At 31.7% G+C, this 21881-nt stretch overlaps 1 protein-coding gene across 2 annotated transcripts in view; it reads right to left on the reverse strand.

The window, feature by feature from the left end:
* The window catches only part of LOC129806093 (cGMP-dependent protein kinase, isozyme 2 forms cD4/T1/T3A/T3B), a 214912-nt gene that overhangs the window by 181148 nt on the left and 11883 nt on the right, over positions 1–21881 (reverse strand). Inside the window, exon 1 of one of the 2 annotated variants that reach the window (XM_055854438.1) lies at positions 3984–4199. The exons of the other annotated variant lie outside the window; for it this stretch is intronic. The gene's annotated coding sequence lies outside the window, so the exon portion shown is untranslated. Of the gene's footprint in view, positions 1–3983; positions 4200–21881 lie in introns of those variants that run through there. 2 annotated transcript variants of the gene reach the window in all.

Consider the following 21881-nt stretch of genomic DNA (forward strand, 5'->3'; position numbering starts at 1 on the left):
AGTAAATATGATTAACTTATTGACAGATTTGGGCACAGGATAGGATTTTGGTCTATTTTCTTTGCATCCAATAAGCATCGCAGCTATACAAAACCAGATGAAGAACTTTGAGGTTATGTTGAAAATATCACAAGAAAATTTGATTTATTATGGCTCTGGCACACCTTTTAGATCAAGAAAATTTCATAAAGTCAAAATTCACATCCCTTTCTTACTTAAAAGCTTTGCGTAAGTCTATCCAACTTTTTCGCACTCTTCTTCTTCTTTTAAATATCATACTAAATTAAAAATAGTTCAGTCCAATTTTGAGACCAAAGAAAGAGCAGTGAATTTTTACTTTATGAAATTTTCCTAATCTAAAAGGTGTGCCGGACCCATTAGCATTGACTTAATTTCTAAGTGATTTTTTTGTTTTCAAAGTGCTACAAATAGAATATGTAAGATTTTTATTTTGCTCGAAAAAGATTGAAATCTAACAATTACTAATCTAAAAATAGTATATTTAAACATTTGAGGTTACGTTCAAATGGTTTTAGTTCAATGGTCAGCATTTCAATTATCAGCAGTTTCTAGTTTTCAGCAGATTTCAGACATGACTAAGTTCAAATTTTTAGGTTAAGTTCTAGGCTCATAAATAATCTTAGAACAGATAGTATCTGTTAGTATTTATACAGCTCCTTAGAAAACACTTTAAAGATAAAAAAAATAATTCGTTTTAATTAGAATATGCCAAACAAATTCTAGATTCGAATATTTGAGGTTAAATTGAGAATGTTTCATAGAATTAAAAGAACAATCAAAAGAAAAGAGCTATTGAGAACTATAAGGTATAAATGATGAAATTATTGAAATCTTTTAGAAAGTCACACATTGACTTGCTACTAAATTCTAAAAATAAAAGAAAACAATATTAGACATAATTAATTCAATTCCTAATAGCGTTTTTTCAAAGCCAAAAGTTAAAAAGTTCCTTATGGAGTATTTCATAACCGAATGGTATAACATTTAAGCTTGTTGAAAAGGTCTTGGAATTACTGACAAGCTTGAGCTAATTTCAATTGGTTATGAACCGGTAATGAACCGATAAATAATTTTTGTTCAAAAATCAATTCTATTACTCTTGTATCTAATTTTAGAGGACCTTTTGAAAGATTCATGAATCGGTTTAAATTGATTGAGAACCGGTAGACAGTAAATAGTGCGAAAGTACTGTTGAAGTACCGTAGATGAGGGTGACTTTAACCCCCTCATGTTCGTAAGCTTTCCATTAATTCTAATGTTCAAAAATGGTCCTAATCGATCAGACAAGGTAGATTGCATCGGTCTTGAATACTAGCACTTAATAAAAACGTACGATCAGAATTAACTGTTAATTAAATTAAATTAACTCTACGAATATCGATGTAATTGTTACTCTTTTTCGTTGTAAATTTTAGTAAATAGAGTTGAAACAACTCCTCGTGCGAGTTGAATTAATTCGTCGGATATCGATGTAATTATTACTTTTTTCCATGTAAAATTTCATCGCGACTAAAGTATATGAAGTGTTTTCGTTTTAAGAATATGCTTCAGTCAAGAAGATTTTCGTGTGACAAAGTTCATGGAACATGAACTAGAAATATGCCTAACAGTGTTTCATAAATTCATGTGCTTGCATCATGCGGGATATTTCTCTCGAAATATAGGGAACTTTAGGTCAAGAAAATATTAATAAAGAAAGTTATACAATTAAAAAAATATTTAAAATTGCAAAACATATCCATTTTGGGATTTGAAAGAGTTATTTTAACTCTAAAAAAGGCTTTTTTCACTCTTGAAACGAGTTATTTTCAGTCTTAAAAACAGTTATTTACACTCTTTTATCATGTAAATTTTAGGAAAAAAAGTTAAAACAACTCTTCCAAATATTACACCTAAATAAAAGTAAAATCAACTCTACAATATAGTTAATCGAAAATCACAACGAAAAAGATTTAATTCAACATCGATTCGAGTAAGTTTTACTCAATTATTTTTCTGAGTGTATCAATAGGTTTTCAATTGTTGGCACTAGATTTTTCTCAACGGTTAACGATCTCTTGGAGCGGCACCGATTTCTCCTAAGAACATTCCTAGTATTAACCTGTGAGTTACTCCTTCGTGAGGTTTATCGTAGGGAGGATTAGCATTGAGAGTTGGTCTCAGGTAATAGATCGTTAGTACGAACGCTGAGGGTTCTGGAGAAACCTCTGGCGGCCAAGGCGCTCATCCACGCGATCGTTTTAAAGGCTCCGCTTTTATAGATTCCCTGACTGATCCATCACAATGGAGTAAAAAAGTACCGAAACTCGAATGATCTTCCAATAATTGAGGTTAAGTTAAAATCGTCTAAACGATTCTAGCGCCACTAGCGCTGCAATGGTAAAACACATTTTTTCGGATCTATTAAATAATTTCAGATTTACTCTGACCGCGGAGTAATCGAAATTTTTGATTTTCCCGCTACAGGTATTGGTTTTACCGAAATTTAATGTTTATTTATATGAAATATTCATTTGTTTGTGTAATTAAAAATACCGTGGTTCAACATGACTGCCAAAAACAATCTCAAATACAACAACAAACATTTCTGATCTTGAATCAATTCATTTCCTTTAGCATTTCTCTGTCAAATCTTGACGACGGACGGTGGCAAAAAAAGCCAGATAAACAAGAGACTTTGCTGATGCTGAACAAAACAGCGGAAAATTTTAATTCGATCACAAATCTGTGGCAGTGTCATGCACAGAACTTCTAAAAGATGAAAATCGAGGTATTCTGACCATCAAATGCAAAGAGAGGAAAATGGATCAAGATCGTTGAATTAAATTGCCAAAAAGGAGCACAATGGACTGAAGCACCAGGCGTCTCCATTAACCGAAAACCAAAATTGACTTGTTTGTCCTTCTTATTAATTAATTTTTAACACATTTTTTTTTTTGGGTTTTTCTTGTGCAAATAAATTAGTGCTCAAGTGCTTATTGATCGACAAAGTGATTGGGTATCGTGCAATTGGTGGGATGATTTCGAAATTCCGTAAAAGTCATTCGGTTTTTCTGGTGGAAAACCATATTTAACGAACAAAAAAAGCAATAAAAAATCGCGTGAAAGTCACCAGATGATTGGGTATCGGTCTGAAGAAAAAAAAACCAATAATTCTTTCTTTGAATAAATTATCTCGTTTGATATGAAAGAGGTCATAGAGCTTTAGGCTTAGTTGGAAAAATAATTCTCTCCGATAAGTGGAAGAGATTAAAGGGGGTACTAGGCGCAAATATAAGAAGAAAAAAAACCATACAGAAGTTTGAATTAATCGATGGAATAAAAATGCAAGCCACAGCTGAAAATGTCCCAAGATGTCGTGTAGTGTTGAAGCAACGAGATGATAATTAAAATTATAATGAAAATCAACATGTTAATTGAATTCACATGACAGAGCCCCAGTACTCTCCCAAAAGACACACACTAAGCACTTTTTCTTCCAGAGCCTTATTCCTCTTTCAACAAACTCAACACTGGCATTTTTTTTGTTTAATAATAATTTCCAAAATATTGTTCACAATTCGATGTATCCATTTTGGAGGGGAAGTTGATGCTGGAGCACCATTTGAATCTCCTAAGATGAATCACACTCAGAATTGTTTGTTTGGGATTTTTGTCACATTTCGTGAGAACACTATTTGTATCACAATCAACTGAAAATTATCACTGATTTTGCATGGATTTAACTGGTAACCAAAAAAAAAAGACATCCAGGTTGTTTTCTATTTACATTTCATCACGATCCAAACAACATTTTTCCTCAAAGGAAAGCACTTCTGGACTTTCCCAAAACCTTATCACCACGTGCACCAAACCCACTTCAAAGGAGGCAAAAGCTCCCAAAAAGCTCAGAAGGATGTCACAGAGAAAAAAGCTCGCAACATTGGTGTCAGAATTGGGATCAATAAGAAACTGATAATTACCTCTCGTGTTTTAAAACGAGTTGGGTGTTGTTTAACGTTGTAGAGCGTAAAACGTACTGAAATATCTGAAATATTGTTGTGTTGTTTTATTGTATGATTTTAAATTCACAAAAGCCCGACACTAGCACATATGAGACTTCTCATATCATTTAGAGCCGTTCGACTTTAGAGCACAAGCAGAAGGGGCCCATTGGGTGACTTCGCGGCCAACAAATTGATCGTGCAATTGTACGATTGACAGTCACATTCTAGATCGCGACTTACCAATTGCTAAAGGGGGAAATATCTGGACAAAAGCTGATGACCTACTAATTAGTTTAAGTTAGCTGCCTCTACAACTCTACATAAAAAGTAATCTAGGATCGAAAAAAGGCCTGTTCGTTCGGAAGGAATCACTCTTTGGTAATATTGTTGAAATATTAAAATTCACCCCAGAAAAGCTATGTAAGCCATTTTTAGGAGACCTCGATTTCGAGGCACACCTAGGACAAGGTGGCTGAATCAAATTCAGAATCTTGCCTTTGATGGTCCTTGGGATCAAACCCGAACATCTTTCTGAAATACCGGAGGATCGACAGGCGTAGGCTCTGTGACCCCAATAGGGATAAGAGATTGAAAATGTTGATGATGATTTTTCATTAATTTATCCTGTATCATGTAAATAGAATACGGTACCAATTAAGGTATTCCATTTGTGCCAAATTTCGGACAGACTGCAATATCGGACATATCTCTTGTCTCACTTGTCTGTGTAAATTCAATAAATTTTCAAGGTTTTTCTTTTTAATTTCATAAGACTATACAAAGTCAAAGATAGACCGTTGCCTTTTAAAACAAAAAGCTGCTGAAATACTCTTGGAAAAACTCCAGACTCGCAAGGGAATTCGAGAAACTTGGTGTCCGATATTGCACACAAAATAATGGGGTAGGTGTATCAAATTTCAGTAGGGGAATGTAGGCATGGTTCGCACAGAGTGAACCTTCAAACGATGCGAATTTTCTCTTTGTTTGCAAAGAGCTGACCTACCATTTCTCATCTCGTTTCATGAGCTTAATAATGATCTATCTTTTGGCTAAGAAATGACGAACCACCTCTTTGCATGAAAAGAGAAAATTTGCGTTGTTTGAAAGTTCACTCTGTGCGAACCATGCCAACATTCCCCTAAGCTTGCAAGTTTGGCTACTCTTTGTTTCTCGAATTTCCATGAGTTTTTAGTTTTTGCAAGTTCTTGAGGATATACAATGCCAAAAAATTACTAAAAATTACGTCTCAAATTTAGAATGAGAAGATTTGAAAAAGAAACTATATCTACATATTTATTCATTTTAAAATGTATTAAGTCTACTAAGTATAATTTTAGAGGAAATAAAGACGATAAACTTTCTACAAGGTTCCAAGCAGCATTCATTAAAAAGAAGTAAGAAAAAATTTATTTGTAATAAAAATATTACATTGAAAACTTAAGACTTTGGCGCTTGCATGCAAGTAGGTATGCCGAAAAAATGGTAGAGTTACCTTATGTACATTTTATATCAATTCCAAGTAAATTCAGAATAATTTTGAAGGAAATAAATACGACAAATTACTTGAACATTTCCAACAAATATGTATAGGAGCTAGTCAAACTTTTCGAAAGAGATCAGACTAGGCTCATTTTAATAGTATTGGTATGTAATTTAAGAGGGGTAGCAAAGCGTCCCAGGCTTTTCTAAGTGCTTGAAATTGTAGCTTAGATGCTATCCCTCAAAAGTATTTTCGCATCATTTACCATATACTGGTTCTCAACTGCTTTAAACCGATTCAAAAATCACTGAAAAGACCCCCAAAATAGTTTAACTCTTTCGTCTCTTTTGGGACTCTGAGTACCCAAAGCCGCATATGAAAGTTCTGCGAAAAACAATGTTTTTTTTAATTATTCAGAACTGATAAAAATTCAATTCTTGTGGATGATTGCAAACTATAAGGATGTCCAAATATAAGATATTTTTTGTAGAACTTCAATTAATTCACGAACTTAGATATTTTTGATTAAAAAATGGTGAAATTGGCTTGCAGCATATGCTGCGGTCCGGAAAGAGTTAGAGTAATAGAATTTATTTTCGGACAAATATTACTTATCATTTCATGACCGGTTCATTATCGGTTCATAACCAATTTGAACTGATTTATAAAATTAGTTAGTCTTATCGAAAATTCCAAGACCTTTAATATGAAATATGATACCATTCGGATGAAAAATGCACTCTCAGAGTTTAAAAAAACTTTGAAAAACCGTTATCAAGAATAATTCAACGAGATTTTCGTATTAGAACGAAATGTCCGCCTATATTCTCTAAAACCGGAGGGAGCTAAAATCCCAAAAGTGTAGAATAATTTCCCAAAACACAGAAAACTTCCCTTTGCCTCCAGCAAGCGCGGGTGTAATCGCGGAAGTATCTATGACACTTTTAAGAAATCGGGATTTTGGCTTTTAGAATTTTAACCAGGACCCTTCTAAAACATATCCAAAAATTAAAAAGAAGTAGATTGCAGCTGGAAATAGGTGCTCCCATGCTCTATCAACAATATTCCGTTCTTGAAACGTCTCTCGGTCTACGAAGATCATAATATACAGCGGGGGCTATAAAAATAGAATCATTCCTGAAAACTTGAATTTTCTAACTAATCTGCATTTTTACTCAGAATGCGTCAATAGTGATGTTCTGCTGTGACAAAAAAAAAATAGAATCACTTTCATTTATAGTCATAAACTGAAATTCATTTCGAGTATTTCAAAATAATAAAATTTTCGTGTAATGTCAGTAATTATTTATTGTCTTGACAATTAATTTTTCGAGTTTGGATAAAGAAAACTATGTGAAATTGGAGAAAATGTAAAGCTTTCTCGTTAGAGCCTCTATTAGATTATTGAGGCTACGAAAGCATGGAATGATCGTGAATATCATAGCTGACCACAGTAAATTGCGAAAATCAGTAATGCCCAGCGCACAATAACTTTTGTTTGTAAACATGTTTTCAAAATTTCCTATGAGAGAGAGTGAGATGATTAGATCTAGATCTCACTTACTCCCATTAAAATTTCAAAAACATGTTTGCTAAACAAAAGTTATTGTGCGTTGGGCATAATCCATAACACAATATAGTGTTTATGTAAACATAGTACTCGAAATTTTGGTTTCTAACGGCTCCACGGGTCAATCGTATTAAGAAAACAACAACAATTCAGGGTTTTTCGAATTGTTCAATGTGGTAAAATCAATCTAGCATTTCAACACAAGGTATTCTATAGAAAAAGTAAAGTTTTCAATCTCAATTAACCTTAAAATGAAAGCATCGGAAAAGAATCGATTTGTGTCTCGAATGAAGAAATAAATGATAACAGTAATAATAATATTATTTAGCTCCTACAAACTTGTGCTTTGGGTGAAAAAATTGAATGATATATTGCAGTTATTAACTTAATCTAAACCCAAAATATTTTGTATTTCTTTGAGGTTAAGTCTAACATAACCTCAAATATATTATTTAAAATTCTTTTAGCCAGAAAGGGAATGAAGCTGAGTAATATGTCTTTTAAATATTGCATATTGCGCGTTTTTCAAAAGACATAACCTATTTTAAAATGTTAGGTAATGATTTAGATTCATCAGACTCTTACTTTTAAAAAGAATATGTCTCCAGAGTTTTTTTCTTTCAATCAACGTGGGTTAAAATGATTTATTTGGTATTAATTTGTTATTAAAGCTTTATGAATCACATCTATTTTCTTAACTCTAAGATGTAGAACCCTTAAGAAAATCTTTAGTTACGAAGATTTTAGGTAAAAAGTACGCATTTTATATAATTTTGAATTTAATTTTGAACTCTCATTTTGAACAGTTTAGCAGGTTCAGAACATTTTAACTCCTGGTAAAAGCAATATAATGGCATAACCTTAAAAACATACTAAGAACATAACCTCAAATTTCATAATTTTTAAATTAATTAATTCTATCTTTAAGAATTTAATTCTTTCGTTGTCTTGTCTTAGTTTTTCATGAAAAGTATTAGATATTTTCTATAGAAACTTATTGAAGATTGAAAGTTGCAGAAGTTTGGTAACATAACCTCAAATTCTAAATCCTTTACACATTTATTTCTAGCACTTCAATTTGATTGAGTCTCATTGATTAGCATTGTTCGCAATGCTTTTAGTTCTTCTTATCTCAAATAGAGAAATAAGTCCTCCTTGATGCTAAACTTCTTCCATGCTCAATGGAAATTCCATGGGTGGAATATGGTAGGGAGTTTGTGTCGCCTCCAATTGCCAATCTCCGTCATAAGGCAATATAAACAGCGACACAAAAATATCCAACCATTTAAAATTCATACGCAGAGCAACTCCTCAATGGTGTTGCCAACGAAATCCCACATGCACGTTACCATTTTGCAAACACCTCATCGTACATCTGAAGGAGAAAATCTCCACGATTGGTGGAAAATGCATGTCACAAATTTGCAATTGTTGCACCCAAAATAAAAGAAGCCAATCATTTAGCAATCAACTGACTTTCCACCAAAAATTCTTGCATGCATCTTGCATGATCTCTTTTTTTTTTTGCTAAGGATCCATATTCTTTCACCGCCAAATTAACAATGATCACGATCACGCACAAGTTCATTTGCCAGACCAAAATATTTTATTAATATATCTCATGCAAACTCAGTGTCTCTGTGCACCAACTGCCAATTATGTTCTTGCCCCTCAGAAGCATTCGTCTCTGCCAAAATATCCCTCGCAAGTGATTATTATTTACGCGTAAATCAAGGACTTTGCAATGCATTTTCACTCGAGAAACATTGCAACATCTTGCAGTTACTTTTTTAAATCTGAATTATGGTGCCATTACAGTGGAAATAAATATAATAAAGTAATGGTCCAATTATGCATATTAAAAGTTATGAATTCGAGAACTCTCTTTGAATTTTTTTCACAATTTTTTTGGGAATTCACCGGTTTACTACCGATTCAAACTGGTTCGTAAATTAGCACAAAATTTATTTCAAAAATGAATAGAGGTATGTGGTATATAAAAAGAATTTTGACAACATTGCGATTCACTAAGAATTCATTACCCAATAGAGTAAGTTAATTCTCATTTAAAATTTCAAGATTTTTCAACTGAATCCAATCCTAATATGTACTATTTGATAAATAAAAAACTTTATGCAAGGCTTTAACCTTTGGTATTGCAAAATTAAGCCAAAATATCAAAGAAACATAGGGAACATAAAGAATAAGTCCTTAAAGGATATGAATTTGTAAGGAATCATCAAAGACCGGAAGCCAATATCCTTCGCGGTTTCGCTTAGAGCCTCGGTACTAAGTAAACGGAAAGACGGTCGAAAACTGAACGTATTTCTTCACGGAATTCAAGAATTCCAACATTGTTCTTGAATATGATCGACTGTTTAACCTCAAAATAAATAGATTTCCACTTTTTCTTAAAGTTAAAGAAAAGTTTTTCAAAATTTACCGTTTACAGGTTCACAACCGATTTATTGAACCGATTGAATCACTGAAAAAAATTCCCGAAATAGCTTAGGAGCAATACAGTGTAATAAGACAAGTAATTTTCTGATGAATATTACTTATCGGTTATGAATCGGTTTATTACCGGATCATAATCGAATTACTTAAATCATATTTCGATGAATCACAAAATCCTTAACCACATCATAAATTACTGCTTTTATGATTTTTTGAAATCTATTTTATGATTACTCCACCCTGACCTTAATAATTAATAGTAAAAATATTTAAAAACAAATGGTTAAATTCTAATATAAACTTTTTTTGTAGAAAATTTACTAACATTAATTTTGCAATGAGTAGCTACGGTAATAAAAGATAATGTATATCCAAATTTTCTCTAGAATTTTGAAATTTTTCATAATTAATATTTTTTTAACAATCATTTTCATAAAATGTTTAAAAGCTTTTAAAAATTGGAAAAATTCATTATAGATATGTAGCAATTTTAATAAAAAAGATCTATTTTTAAAGTATTATAGGGTGGAGTAAGTACTTTTGGCCACTTTAAGGTTTCATGTGCTTGTAATTTTTATAATCTTTATTTAAATGAAATGAAATTTTGTACAAAGATACCTTAAAGCCGTTTCTTCCTAGTAATCCAGGAGAATTCCCAATTTTTTTTTTTTAGATATTTTAGTGAAAGATGCATTTTATGCAACTATGCATGTTTCAGTACTTTTGGCCACTTGTTTCAAATAGAATTTTAATAAAATAACAGAAGAAATAGCTCTCGAAAACTTTCACAAATACACAGCACAAGTCCTATTCTTATTTAACACCAATTTTATGTGATTATTAGAGTATTTTAAACGTCTTTTTGCACATTTTCTATTTGGTGTAAAAATCAGTCAGAAGTCACGATTGTTTTACTGAAATCCCCGAGGTGCGCCACATGTAAAATGTATGGGAAAATGAATGGCCAAAAGTACTTACACAGCCGAAAAAAGTAAGCTTTTTTAGACACATCCGATTTTCATTTAATTTGTTAGAAAATCTTATTAAGGATGATATCACAATAAAATTTAGATAATTAAGAAATGGACTTTCATTGAATAACATCAAATATTTTCACCAAAAATATGAAATAATAAAAAAAATATTTCTGTTAACATTAACAATTTTCGTAACACTAAATCTACCAAGACCCGGTCAAATTGACCGGTTTAAAATTAACACATATTTAAATTGTAGGGGATACTGGGGCAAAAATTCACAACACGGATATTTTATTTTTTTACAAGCTACCCGTGCACCTCCGAAATTTCTAATTAGCACAGTTTTATAGGAAATTTACCGCTTTACAACTCTGTGAAAGTCATTTTCTTCTATTTTGTAAGGAAATATATTTATCGAGTCGTTTTTTAAAAAGGTAATTTTGCGATCATTCTCAAAAATGCCGGGGCAAATAGTATCAGGCATAAGATATTATCACATTTTAAATTCGCTTTATTACGGGATTCCGTAAATTTAAGCAAAATACCCAGATTACATATTTTCATAGAAAATTTATTCTTCTACACCTTTGTAAAACACCTTTTATCTGAGCGAAAAAAGCGCATTTTAAGCTATTTTACAAAAAACACACAAAATACTGCAAATCGTTTGACCAATGCAAACAACAAGTGGCGACACATAGCATTGACGTTTCTTCTTGCCGTGGAACATCAGAAATTGTTTCGGTTTTTGTTACTTTTTGCTCCCTAGCTTTAGTTATATTTTACCCCAAGTGGTCGTTTTTAATAAAAGGATTTCTGGAGAAAAGAATCTTTGTAAAATTCTAAAATAGATATCGGATTCATATTCAAAGAATATCCAAGTAATTTGGGAAGTATTCACCAGTACATCAAATTTAAAATAAGTATGTAATAATTATTAACTTCTGCACGGGAAATATTTCAAAAATAGGGCTAAAAATTTCGACATTTTTTTTTATTTTCTAAATTCCTTGTTCAAATTTTAACAAACTTATGACATTGAAGAAGACCTATAGAGGCTGTCTATGGAAAAAAAATAGGCCGCTATTTTTTTTATTTTGGAAGATATTGAATTTTCAAATTTTCAATTTGTGACTTTTAGCCCCAGTTTCCCCTACAATGTCACTATCAAACTTTTATGAATTTCTTAAAATATGCATGTAATATATTTTTCAGTGTTTAAATTTTAACTTTTTATTCTTTTCCAAGACAAATTTGTTCAGTATCCTAACCTACTGCGGTTTGTCATTTGACCGAAAAACGACCAAAAACGGTCGGTAGGTTTAGTGTTAAGAATCCCTTTTTTTTAGTGATTGTTTACCTTGTCGAGAATTTTTTTCAATAACTTAGAATTAATCAAGTCGATACAAAATCAAATATGTTTTTCTGATTCGTTAGATTAGAGGTCACGAAATAAGACCCATTTTCCTGTTCTAAATAAACTCATAATTGCCTGACAATGTGATTTTACTTTAGCTGGCCAAAAGTGCTTACATGGCCAAAAGTGCTGACTCTACCCTAATTTCAATTATTCATGAATTTCACTGACTAGATTTTTCATTGGTAATTAAATAACTTCTTAAAATTACGCGTAATTTATTACCCAACCCCGAACTGCATCCCTGCAGTTGGTCGGTGAAAGAAGCCACGCTGAGAAATTCAAATATTTGAGTTTTTTTTCGGCTTCTTCAGGGCCCTCAAAAGCCGACGCCCTGGGGCCACTTCGAAGGCACTTTTGGTGGCCCCAGAAGCTCCATAAGTCATTTGATTGACACACACAAACCGCTATCAATTATCACTCATTTTTGGGCAGCAGTGCTTTAATTTACATGAACAAGAAGTGTCCACCAATCGACAATGTCACTCTTTCTTGTCAACAACTCCCAATCGAGGGCTTTTTTTTCGTCCACATTGAGCAATTTGACAAATTTTTTTATTGTCAATCATCGAAGATAATTGCCGAGCCAAAAAAAGAAGTGATTCGATAATTTGTTTGTCAGTTAATTAACTGTCAGAAAGAAACTCTGCAGCAATTTTTCAGAATAAAAGTACATTTTTTTGAGGAGTGAAAATGAGTTGCAAATTTAGTGAAAGTCTATGTGAATCTCTGGCAAGAGTTGGTATAGTTTAAATTTAACATCAATGGTGGGTGGAAGATTTGCAAGTTTATTTTAAGTTTTTGAAAATATTCCATGCAATTGCACATCATTTGAATTTAATCACCATTGAGCGAGGAGTATAAAGTGCTCAAAAAAACACTTCTTAATTCCATCTTGATGTTGTGGCTGATTAAAATATCATACAACTCATAATTCTATGTAAATGATCACGTTTGCAGATGATGTGCAACTTCTCTTTCTCACCACGTGAGATGAGAAAACTTCCATTGAGATTATCGTGCTTACGTAGTTTAGTATTTCTTCACTTTTTTACTCCCAACAAAATAAATTCACAATATTTTCCTTATCAACCCCGCGTGATCTCACCAACAGATCATTTTGGCATCCCAGACTGAAAAATTCCTTGGGGCAAGATCACTTCTCCGTCTTGCTTATTTTATGCTAAAAAGACATTCCAAAGATTATTTCAACCCATAAAAGTATCGAAGAAAGATAAATATGCCCACTGAGAATTTTCTCCTGTGGCTCATCATTTATTAAACAATAATTTTGCATTATGCACCTCTTACATTAATAGGAATTTTAGAAAATAGAAGATATTCGCACTTTATCTGATTTGTACTAAAACTGTAACTGCTTTTAGTTTGAAATTTTAGTACGAAGAGAATTACAGTAGAGTCCCGCTATAAGCCATCACTCTATAGTCCACAATTTATCGACCGTTGATTTCAAATCACTGAGGTTATGTTTTTTAGTACGCGACATGCAATGTTGTCAAAATTATTTTAATATTTTTTAACAAACTTCATTGAGTAGTTGTGATAATTGTGATCCATAATGAAGAGAGCGAGGACAAGTACCACAATCGCAAAGAAAGTGGAAGCCGTCGAGCAATTTCAATACTAAAAGTCGTTGATAATTTTAAAAAATGATATGGACTATAGTGCGACGCAAGTGTCAAATCTGGAACCAAATATGGACTATAGCGAGACTCTACTGTAATTTCCTCATAGGGGGAAGTGGGGCACCTTTGAAATCGGGATTTTTCACCTATTTTTAAATAGGGTCGGAGGAACGTCTGTTCGACAGGGAACCTCTATTGACACTTGTGTCAAAATGTTGAAAATTATTTAATGTATCTAGTAAAATATAATTAATATAACGTTTTTTCTGTAATATACTTTTTACTATAAACAGAAATGTTCAAATTTCATATCCCAAATGGTACGAAGTAGGGTGTCAATAGGTGCTGACACGAGTTCTTAAAGTGTCAATAGACGTTCCTTTAACCCTAAAATTTAGCCTTATCGTGATATAATTTAGCTTCTCAATCTGTTTGTGCAGCTAAATTATACCACGATAAGGCTCAATTTTATTTTAAAATAGGTGAAAAATCCCAATTTCAAAGGTGCCCCACTTCCCTCTACCGATTTTTATCTATTTTTTAATACCTTAAAAATAGAGTAATAGTGCTATTCCAATAAATAATTTATAGGGGAAATATTTTAGTACTTGGGGTTTCTTATGTGTTTCTGCATTATCGACTTTTTTATGTTGATTCCTGTTGCGACCCAGTGCTCGCCGTGTTCTAAAACCACCAAATAGTCAAGACAGGAACCAACGTGAAGAAAAATCGAAAAGGTAGAAACACTCGATAACAATCATGTACTAAATAAACATCGTACACTTAGAGAAAAAAGGATGTGCGATTAACATTTTTTCTTCGTAACTTTAACACTTTTTAGGTGTAAAAGTATATTAACATTTTTTAATGTTAATTTTACACCTTTTGAAGTGTAAAATTGTCATGAAAAAGGGTGACTTTAACGTATAATATACCTAAAAAGCATAATATTTACACCGATTTTGGATCAATAATTCAGGGTAAAATTAACATTTCCGGAGTGTTATTTTAACTTTTTCGGATTTCTCTCAGTGTAGGAATCAACCTGAGGAGACGGTCATTCACTATGTGTGTAACTGCCCCAGCTTAAGTAACATCAGACGAGTGCTGCTAGGTAAAGCGGTACTATCTGATGAAGATTGAAGCCTATCAAGATTGAAGCCGTCCTGTTTAATGGAGTTTATCCGAAAAACGAGCTGGCTTAAACCATCTTGCCCTTAACAAGGATTAATTTAATTGGGAATGCCTAATGGACCCAAAAGGAGGCCTGGGTGCAGCGGTTCCGCAATGAACCGCCCCCACTGTAATCTAATCTAATCTACAGTCATTTACTAAAAAAAATATTCAAGAGAAAAATTTCTCCTTCTCTTTTTTCATTGGAATATCACCATAATGCAGAACATTTTCAATTAATATTAAACTTTTGTCAAAATTAGTACACAAATTATGTTAATTAATGAAACCAAACAACAATTAATTTTGCGAAATCTCACAAATTTGTCTCATTTGAATAAATTGCTTCACTTAATTCGATTTATTTGTACATTATCTTGCTGATCACTATCATGTAATCTTTTTCAAGCATTTAGTACACTTTTCATAATTTAGTACAAAATCTAAAATTGTAAAAAAAAATTAAAAATAATTGTAGTCCATATGATTTGTATTATAACTTTGATTGCTTCTATTCTCAAATTTTAGTACTAAACGAATAAGATAATAATATTAATAGAATAAAGGGAAATTAATTTTCTCACGTCGAATTTTCTTTTTTTAAATGCTCTAAAAATAGAATAAAAATGATTCCATTCCAAAATCCAATAAAGAATCTTTTGGGACCATCATTTCCCTGAATATTCTTTTTAGTACATAACTGTTCTCAAGTCCTTCTGCATTATCCAGTTTCCTTTGTGTTGGTTCCTAAAACGACTATTTGTCCAAGTCCTCGCGGTGTTCTAAAACCATAGTCGTGACAGGAATCAACTAAAACAGGCTGTGAAGTCGGTCGGAAGCCTCATTTGAAAGTAGATTACACAAAAGCGCATTAGAACAGTCATTTTTATTTCATTTTTCATTTTTTATTAAGGGGTTTTCGACATTGTTGGAGATTCCCCTATTAGAACAGCTATGTACTAAAAAAAAAATGAGGAGCAAGATATTCCCTTTTCTTTTTCCCTTAGAATAGCACCATAAAATTCAATACATTGTCAATTAATGTTAGTTTTTTGAGAAAATTAGTACAAAAATTAGGTTAACTTGGAAACTAAAACAAAAATGAATTTTGGGAAATCCCATTCTTCTACCTCATTTGAATAACCTTTGTCATTTAATTTGATTTATTTCTATGTTATGTAGCTGATCGCAGGATATAAATATTTTATAAACATTTAGTATTGAAATATTTTAAAATTTTAAAATTTAGTATAAAATCTGAAATTGTAAAGAAATTAGAAGTTGTTTGCAAATTAGGAAACTTTTCCCTATTTTTTTATTCCTAGCATTTATTCTCTTTCTCAATCTTTATCATTCTTCTTGAATTTATCTGATTTGTACTAAAATCTTGAGATGACTTTTTCTTTTAAAGTTGTATAGAGCCTGCATACGATTTAGTACAAAAATAGTGTTATATATTCTCCACATCTGCTACAATAAAAGCATCTTAAAATTCGAAAAAAATATTAATGATTAAATTAAACATTTGTTACATGTGTGTACTAAACTAAATCATGTAGAATATTTTTTTTAAGATTGATAGTAGTTAGGAAAAAATTAAAGTAACCAACTGATACATTTTTTATTGAGTTCTAGACTCTGTAGATAATACAAAAATTATTTGTACGAAATATGTTCTAAATATCTGGCGTGTTTAATAAAATAAAACAAGCGTTTGCAAATTATTTAAGATGCATGATAAATTTTTAAAGAATAAAATATTAAATAATTATTGATATAACATTTGTCAGCATTATACTATATTTATAATATTTTTTGTCAATAATTTAGTACACATATTGACAGTTTGGTACGTAATATAATTTGTGTTACTGTAAGTTTTTATCTTTTATTTTAATGAATTTGAGTAAAAAAATAGGCATTTTTGCACCTTCTAGGAATTTAGTACATAAATTTTCTAATCTCTTAAGTTTAACCGAAAAATTGAAAAATTAGCAGAAGAATGTACAAGACGTATACCCACGGAAATAGTTAAAATAGCCTAAATTAGTCATACTTCTTTCATACTATTCATTGACAATATTCAAAAGTGTAGTAGGTTTAGTACATGCCTGTTCTAAAATGACTAAAACATTGAATTTTATTTAATTTATTTACATTTTAAATACAATAATTTAGTTAGGGTTATGGTATAATCATAAATATTCAAAGTGTTCTGTAACATGTAAAATTTATTACAAGCTCGTACAAATTAATTTAGTACTAAAATGTTAAGCAAAGATTGTCTTCAATTGGATTGCTTTTTACGATCGCGGTTTCTATAGATCCAATTTTTATTAAAATGCACAAAATATATAGACAACAGTAATGCCAAAGAGATAATAAAATGCATCATATGCCAATACTCAACATGTTCCAATGTAATAGCTCCATTATGCTATCTTGGCAGGTGATCCCGGAGCTGCAAGTCATATAACTCGGCAGTGGCTTAAATATCAACTCATATTTTCTACACACATTGCACGGAGACTCTACTATCATATCAATTCAAATAAATATGCTTTGAGACATAGTAAAATGCTAAACGACGCGGAATAAAAGAAAATAAAAATAAACTATTTGTGACATTTAATTTACTGTGCCAATTGCTTAATAAAATATTTCCCGAAAAAAAGGCACAAAATTACCATTAATTCAATGTGACATGGTTTTTCATATCTCGTCCTCTCTCCTCACCATCACAATTCTATGCAAATAAGCCAGCCCTTCATGTTCAAATCCATGACATAGAGGCAGTTTTGAGTGCACTTCTTGCAACTAATTTAACTCTCACTCCCATCTAATTCCTCTGCAAAAACGTGCGTATGTGCCTTTGGCCACACCTTCAAAAGCCTCCAAATGCATGATTACACTTGCATTTTATTCATTTTATTAGACCATTTCGTGCTATTTTGCTCGCATTGTGAAACTATGCAAGTGCACCGCATTTTCGATATTAAATTCTCACACAATCCCCACATGGAGACATTGCAATAATATTGTGAAGAATTTTTTCTATGTCTCTAAAAGTGAGAATCGCCACCAAGTTTAGTATAGAGTTAGAGAGATTGTAGATGAAAGAAGAATAGTTAAAACATTAGGGTAAAGTGATACAAGTTAGACCATCACTGAGAGAAATCCGAAAGAGTCAAAATAACATTCCGGAAATGTTAATTTTACCCTGCAGTATTTATCCGAAATCGTTGTAAATATTACGCTTTTTAGGTGTATTAGGGGTTAAAGTTACCATTTTTCATGTTAATTTTACCCTTGAAAAGGTGTAAAATTAACATTAAAAAATGTTGATATATTTTTACACCTAAAAAGTGTTAAAGTTATGAGGAAAGAAAGTTAATCGCACACTCTTTTTTTTCTCAGTGATAGTATAAGTTGGACAATGGTACAAGTTGGGCAGGGATTTTTTCTTGACAAATTTAGTACTACATTTTTATTTGTATATTGTTAAAGCTTTAGTTTTATAATTTTGTCGTTTGTGCTAAAAAAAATTTAGTACTTTAGTACAGTAATTATCAAGAAAAAAAATCCCTGTCCAACTTGTAACAATATGTCCAACTTGTATCACTTTACCCTATATGTTATTTTTGCTGTTCGAACAATTTATGCTGGAAGCCAAACAGTTTTAGATTACGACTTGGGTTCCTCGACGACCCCACATAAATCGATTCTCTCATCATTTACTGTAAATCGATTCTAAACGGTTATGAACGGATAATAATTTTTTGCATCTTTCAAAACACTAGAACTATCACATCACTGCCAGAGTAGCAGAACTGTCATCCTGACATCTGACATCTGTCAATTTATCAAAACGTAGTGGAGTTCTTTAAAAAAAATGCAATATTAATTATCGACCGCTCAGAATAAGAAACGAATAACTCACAGTAGGCAAATTTTACAGGAGAGCGATAATTAATTAAGTTAATTAACTTTCACGTATAATATTCACAGGGAAGGTAGAAGGAACCTACTCAAAAAGCGAATAAAAAGAATTTTGTAAAAAATCGAGTTGTTCGACTCATATTTTGAGTCGTCGTTACATAAAAGGTTTTGTTTAAATTTGTCGTATCGAATCATACAAAATAGATGAAAGTGACATTAGTGACTTCTACAGTGTCATAAGCGTGCTCATAAGTGTCTAGAAAAGCCTAAGGATTTAAATTAAATATTTATATCTCCTGCATACCTTTTTGATCAGCAAAGTATCATGAAATCAAAATTCATATCCCTTTCTTTCTTAAACGTTGTTCAGATTTCTCTTTCATTTTTTCGCATTTAAAATTCGATTAAACTAAATTGAATTTGTTGTGCTATTTAAAAGAAGAAGAAGAGTGAAAAAGAGTACGACAGACATATGCAAAAAGTTTGAATGAGAAAATAATATGAATTTTGATTTCAATGAATTTTCTTGATCAAGACAATTTTTAGATCAAGATAATTTTATAAAATTAAAATTCACATCCATTTCTTTCTCAAATATTACATTCCTTGTAATATTTTTCTAAAAAAACATTATAAGGAATTCAATTTAGTTCAATCCAACTTCAATGCAGAATCTATGAAAAAATAAAGAAATGTAGATTTTGATTTTGTTAAATTATCTTGGAACACTCTTTAGATCAGGAGAATTTCATGAAATCAAAATTCAGAGCCCGTCTTTTTTCAAATATTTTGCATATATCTGTCCCACTCTCTTTCACTCTTCTTCTTCTATTCAACGTCCCAACAAATTCATATTATTTTAATTAAATTTTGAGTACGAGGAATGTGGTAGGGAACTAATATAATGACATAAAAAGAAGTGTGCTTTTCTGTCAAACTCTCGTGAAATCAGTCAATAAAAGAACACCGAAGTGAAGAGACGACTTTTAATATTGAACCCGCACACGACAGCAGTCAAGCTGAATATATTATCCTTGGGCACCTATGTTCGAAAAACATTTCGATATCGAATTTACGAAAGTCAAAGTTTAACTACTTTGGACAACCTAGTTTTTAACCGATTTGTTTGAGTTTGATGTTTTTTGAAAGACCTTGTAATTCCTAACTCTGCTGCATCGGACATAATCGGTAACAAATTAGTAATGCATTCGTAAATGATATATCGATTAAATTTGCAAATATTACCTTAAAATATTCAAAACGTCATTTAAACAAGAAAAATGATACATTTAATTAATTTTCCGCTCAATTTTGATTTAAAGCTAGTTTGAAGTTTTATGATAACTATTTTGTGTCAAAATTACAGATTCCCTATTCTATTTTATAAGCAAACGTCAGCGACTGCTTCAACATTTTCTGTATTTAGGGTCCTAAATGTTCTCCGTTATTTAAAGTATTTATACATTTCAACTTAATCCTTTAAGGACGAATGGGAAACCGGTCGGTGTCCCAAAAATTAAAGCTAATTTTTCGAACTATTTAGAGAAAAAAATAACTTTCTACAATCAAGAAAATTTGTTTTTGTTTTTGGAACACCGGTGTCCCACTCGTCCTTAATGGCCTCTACACATTGGGAGCAATTTTTGTCAAAAATTGCTTTTTTGAAGGAAATTCCCTGCAGCGTTGTAAGGGGAAACGTCAAATTTCTGTCAAAAACGCAATTTTTGACGAAAATTGCTCCCAATGTATAGACACCTTAAGGGTTAAAGGCTCAAAGCAATTTGACACTTTAAAAATAAAGATTTTTATAGGAGATTTCAAAGGCCGAGTTTTTAAGTTCAACGTTCAAAGATTTATCTCAGAATTTAGATATATAATCTGATGCAAAAACTATAATACCCTAGACAACCTAGACAGACTAACGCCTTAAGCCGAGAGACGGATTAGTCAAAAACTCATGGAAATGCAGGTCTAATCATTATGTTGATAATAATTCAAGTAATAATTACACTAAGTGATCTCTCGGTTTAAATCATAGGTCTGCCCAGTATATAGGCTTTTCTCTTACAAGGAAAATTTTGGAATCTCGGAAAACGAAAAATTCCGGACAAACCGATTTTGAGTTCGGTTCCGATTTTGACAAATCTCTTAAAACTTGACAAAAATTTTTATGTAATCTTCTATGCACTCTGGATTTTGCGTAATTTTTTACTAGATTATTAAAGTTCGAGCTTCAAAATCGGTTTGTCCGGAAATCCAAATTTTACTTTTTCTATAGTTTAATAAATTTCCAATATTATCAGAATTTAAAAATCAATGAAAAATGCTTTCAGTAGCTTTATTCCGCAATGAATACCACTTATCTATTAGATTTTCTGAATTGGTGTTACCCAATTCAGAGCTGAAAATAATTCTGTCAAAGTCAAAAATAACGCTTGTGTGCAGGGGCATGACATTTCCTATGTTTTCCATATGTTTCTAGCGAGCCGAAAATTTTTTTGAGTTTATTAGCTGTTTTCTTTCATTGTAGAATGAATTAGTAAAAAATACTAATACAAAATAAAAGCCAATTTAATAACGAAGAAGCAACCGAAAACCCTAAATTGGCAATCTGCGTAGTTTCGGAGATATCTCGTGAAATATGTACGAAAACAGGGAAAAAATTACACTAAAACTGGTCGCATTTTTCAGAGCTAATGTCACCCCCCTGCTTGTGTGCCTTTTTTTTGAAACATGTCAAAAAATAAAATATTTCAACATTTTCGTCTTTTCCTTTTGTGCATACGCATTTGCAAAAATGTAAATACTAAATTTATGCAAAATTTCTTCAACTGTCATGTCATCTGTCAAGCTTAAAGTGACAAACCTGTCAAACTTGTTTCACATGACTTTTCCACCCACTTTTTTGTACTCTTCTAGTCTGTAGTCTAGAAAATCTCAACGAAATAATAATCTCAACTCATTTATACATTTTACAAATTCCTGGGCAACACATTCCTCAATTAAATACAAATAATTAGCGTTATTCTCATTTGGAATAGAGATACACAATTCTTCTCCTCTACGGTTCCCCTTGCGAAAGCTTCCACTGCAAAAGCTTAAATAAATTTTCAGGCGGACTTTGAATTGTGATTTACGTGAAATATAAAATCCAGAACTTCTGTAAATTGTCTACAAGATTGTGACGGTTTAATCCCATGCGGATGCTGCGG

Source organism: Phlebotomus papatasi, chromosome 3 (assembly GCF_024763615.1).
Source record: "Phlebotomus papatasi isolate M1 chromosome 3, Ppap_2.1, whole genome shotgun sequence".
Lineage (NCBI taxonomy): Eukaryota > Metazoa > Arthropoda > Insecta > Diptera > Psychodidae > Phlebotomus > Phlebotomus papatasi.